The sequence below is a fragment of the Piliocolobus tephrosceles genome, chromosome 15 (genome assembly GCF_002776525.5).
Source record: "Piliocolobus tephrosceles isolate RC106 chromosome 15, ASM277652v3, whole genome shotgun sequence".
Taxonomy (NCBI): Eukaryota; Metazoa; Chordata; class Mammalia; order Primates; family Cercopithecidae; genus Piliocolobus; species Piliocolobus tephrosceles.
The window spans coordinates 96,731,627-96,736,551 of NC_045448.1; positions in this window are offsets into that span (position 1 = coordinate 96,731,627).

The window sequence follows — 4,925 nt, forward strand, 5'->3', positions numbered from 1 at the left end:
TAAACAGGTAGAGGCTGGGGGGAAATGGAAAGCTGGCTCTAGGACCAGCTGCATCAGGCTTCAGATAGGCTCCTGCTTATTTGGTGAACTCCCTTTTCCTCCCTCCTTAGCCTGAGATTTACTTTCTGGGTCTGTGAAGTGTGGGTAATACTGCCTGTCTTCAATCCACGCTTTAGGATTGAAAGCAACAATGTTAATGGACACACTTTGCATAGCACATAGTAAGTGCTTAAAACTCCTGGTTCTTCTTTCCTTTCTTCCCAAACTGTGTTCATCCGCACCGAAATGCAGAGAGGATAGAACAAAAGTCTAGAGCTTAGGTGTGTACTTATTTATACCTTGCCATATTGTACAAAAGGTATACTTTTGAAGAGGCAAATTATATTCCATGGTGTCTTTGGTTACCTAGGAAATTAAATGGATCAGGTGTTAATGATCTCTGAGCGGCCACTCTTCTGCCAGCACCAACCTTGTATCTACCCCAGTGCTTTCCTTTCTGGAATTGAAGCATAATTCTGCACGCCATCTGCCCTTCTTGCCAAAGCTTTCCTTATCTTGTTTGACCCTGTACCTCATAATGCTTTTTGCCAACACTTCTTCTTCCTCCTCGTTTCCAATTTATTTTTTTAAATAAATTGAACTTCATTTTTCTACTTCTGCTGTCTTCCCAGTTCCACTTACCCCAATGCTGTCAATTTTCAGCCCCATAGGGCTGATTCACAGTTCTTAGTGCAACCTCACATTTTCTCTGCAGTTAAACTCCCTAAGTCTGCTAAGGTGTCTGCCAGTATCGGTGCCACACTGCGCTGCGTGCTGCATCTCCCTGCCTTTGCCGTCTGCGTGGGCCACAGTCTTTACAATTTGCAGTTAGTAACCACTGCTAGTATCTGCTTCCTCCGCATTTGTGGCAGATGAACTGGGATGTTGCACAGTCTTCTAGCAGTCTCCTTATATCTCATCTCTTCCCTACTAGTCTCTCATATTTTCAGCATATAAATTAAGCTCAGCTCAGATCAGGCTATCTTTTGGTTGTTTATGGCTCAGATTCTGGACTTCCACTTGGAATTCAAGACCTTCTAAATTCATTAATTATTACTTTTTATAAGACAGGGTCTCACTCTTTTGCTCAGGCTTCAGTGAAGAGGCATGATCATAGCTCACTGCAGCCTTGACCTCCTGAGCTCAAGTGATCCTCCCACCTCAAACCTCCTGAATGCCTGGCTCAAGGCCTTCTTGAGGATACAACACCATCCTCACCATGGACCCCACACACCAGGTGAACTGAATGACTTACTGTCCCCTATATGCATCCTATAAATTCCTGCCTCCCTGCTTCACTGTTGCTGTTCTCCCTGCCAAAGGGCTGTTACTCTTAGCCTGGCACACTGCTGTGCACTTGTAGTCTCAGTTACTGGAGTCCAGCCTGGGCAACATAGTGAGATCCCATCTCTAAAAAAATGTTCTTACTCTGATTCCACAGAGTCAAATTCTTCAGCTTCGAACCATCTTTTCCTTGAAGCCTTTCCTTAGGTTATATAGCTGGAAGCAATCTCTACTGTGAACTACCATATGCTTTTTTAAAAATAAGTTTTATTGAGATCAAATTCACATACCATGCACTTCACCCAAGTGTACAGTTCAATGTTTTTAGTTGTGCAACCATCATCACAATCAATTTTGTAATATTTTCATCACCCCAAAATGAAACCCCATATTTATTAATAGTCATGTCTCATTCTTCCTACCCCCATGTCCAGCTTTAAGAAACAAAAATCTACTTTGTGTCTATAGACTTGTCTATTGTGGACATTTTAATAAATTGGATCAAACAGTGTGTGGTCAATAGGATTAATTTGCCCTTCTCTTACAGCAAATTTTCTCTTTTTACTTTAATGAGGAAATCAACTACCCTCCCAGTGTGTCGACTGGGGCCTATCTCTAAGACCACCTATACCATTTTTTAATGAACATATTTTAACCAGAATGGGCTATAGTACGAGCTCAATGAATAGTCTGTCACCATGTACTCATTCAACTGGAAAGTGAGAAAAACGTACTTATTAATGTACTTATTGAATGAATAAACAAATGAATGAAACAAAAACTTTGGTTTTCACCAGGACTGGGACTTGGATGAGGGACCTAAGGGGCAAAATGTAGGGAGACACTCAGTCCAGGGCTGTGCAAGACAATGAGTGCCTCCTTCAATGCTGTGCCCTTACCTCCCCCTAGTCCCTGCCCTGGTTTATACGTAATCCATCCACATGGATTTTCACTGATTTGTGATTCATGTACCTCTGGAACTTTCTGAGCTGTTTCTGAGAACCAGTAAAGTGTGCCCTCTTTGGAGTTAGGGAAATGTCTACAAGGCATCCTCTGTCCACTAGAAAGACCAAAGCCACCATTGCCTCCTGGAAGAGTTTTATGAGGGATCTGATCACAATTTACAACTGGGAAAAGTAGCCAAGCTGCTTTGTGTCACTGGCACGAAGTGGAAGGTGCCTGTGTTCCAGCAGGCTGGCTTTGAGGAGCAGCGGGAGCAAAGGTCTCCCCGCTGGACATATCCATCCCTTCTGGGTGCACTACCTCCTACAGCTGCAACTGCTTGGGGCAAGCTTTGTAACACTTGCCTCAGTCACACAGATCCTTTGACCAAGTCTGCAAGAGAGCAGATGAGTTGTTTCCTGCAGGTCCTGTAGTACTAGGTGGGCAAACTCTGACTCCTTTGTAACTTAATGGATCTCACTTATTATCCAGGAAACTGGCTCAGCATTCTCCTGGCCTGTGCTCCCTTGTTGTTTAAAATTGTTGCTTCTGTTTTTGACCATCCACAATTCACATAATTACATGTCTCTCAAGCCGTTTTTCTCACTTTGCAATGCTCATTGGCTTTAATTCTCCCTTTCCCTTTTCTTATCTAATTCTTGTCCAGTCACCCAGGGAAAGATGGAACAAATCTCTTTCTCCCTCACTTTCTACTATCTCCTTCCTTTCATATTCTCCTACTCATCCTTCTATTTGCTGACCTTGGCCCCACTCCAGCCATGGCTGATGGCTGTTGGCATGGGGATGTGGCACATTTGTATTAAGGAAGAGAGAAATTCTAAGATGTGATTGACGCAAAGTTAGAAATAATGAAGAATCACATTGCATGAGTTCCCTAGGGCTTCTGTACAAATTGGGTGGCTTAAGGTACAGAAACTTCTTGTTTCACAGCTCTGATAAGTAAAAGTCCAAGATCAAGGTGCAGTATGGGCTCCTTCTGGAGCTGTGGGGGAGCTCTGTTTCATGCCTCTTTCCCAGCTTCTGGTGGTTTGCAGGCGCCACCCCAATCTCTGTCTTCATCCTCACGTGTTGTGTGTGTCTGTGTCCAAATTTCCCCCTTTTATAAGGATATCAGTCATATTGGATTAGGATTCACCCTAATGATCTCCTCTGCAAATGCCTTATTTCCAAATAAAGTCACATTCACGAGCACTGAGAGTTAAGACTTCAACATTTTTGAGGGGGACTCAGTGCAACCCATACCACACTAATATCAGTTTTTGGAGCTTTGAAAAAATAGAAGTTTCTTTCAAAATTCCGTAGTACTTTTCAACTTCATTTACCATTTTCTCTACCTAAATTGGCAGTTTGTTTTAAGGCACAGACATTCAAGTAAATGCAATAATCTGTTTTATTTGCTAGCTAGTTGTGCAGTAGTGTTATCTTTTTACTTATGTTTCATTTGGAGTGCCTGGTGTTTCAGCTACCTTGTGAGTTCATTGTAGATATTACTCTAATCTTGAGAACCTAGTACTCATTTCAGCATTGTTTCTTGGGAAAATATCTTTCAAGTTTCAAAAGACTGAAAGTATCCTTTGAGCACAGTCAATTTTTAACTGGGGCCTTCCTGTGCAAGTTTCTGGGTCTATGATGTGTGATAATTGAACCTTTCAAAAACATAGAAAAGTAGACCCATGATAGTCCCACACACTTTTAGGCTTTCTCAGATTAATAAATAATGTTTTATACATATGTTAGGACACTGAATAACTGATCGTATAGTGAGCGAAACAGCATATTACACAATGTTGCGTTCGGTGTGAGTCTGTCTTTATAAAAAATGTTTTATCCATCAACAACTTTATGGAAAAAGACACACCAAAGTCTGTACCCTGTGTTAGCCATACTCATCTCTTGGGATGGGATGTGTCACTGGGGGTGGGAATGGGGGAAGGATGTGGGAATTGCTTGTTGAATGTGATTGCATTCATCCATTTTCATACTGCTAAGAAGAAATAACTGAGACTGCGTAATTTATAAAGAAAAAGAGATTTAACGGACTCACAGTTCCACATTGCTGGGGGGAGCTCAAAATCACGGCAGAAGGTAAAGGAGGAGCAAAGGCACATCTTACATGGCAGCAGGCAAGAGAGCCTGTGAAGGGAAAAATGCCCTTTATAAAATCACCAGATCTCGTGAGGCTTATTCACTACCACAAGAACAGCATGGGGAAAACCTGCCCCGATGATTCAACCACCTCCCACCAGGCAAGCTACAAGGTGGAAGAAGATAGTTGGAACATAGAAGTTGTTAAAAAATTTGTATCCAGATTATATAAAGAACTCCTACAAATCTATGAGAAAAAGACTGACAGTTAAATAGAAAACTGGGCAAGAGACCTGAATGGGTACTTCACAAATGATGATCTGACCAATAAATACATGAAGATGCTAACATCAGTAATTACCAGATAAATACATCAAATCAAGTAATTAAATAAGCTATTTTATTTATGTATTTATTTATTTTTTAGACACAGTTTCACTCTGTTACCCAGGCTGGAGTACAGTGGTGCAATCTCAGCTCACTGCAACCTCCATCTCCTGGGTTCAAGCGATTCTCCTTCCTCAGCCTCCCAAGTACCTGGGATTACAGGTGCA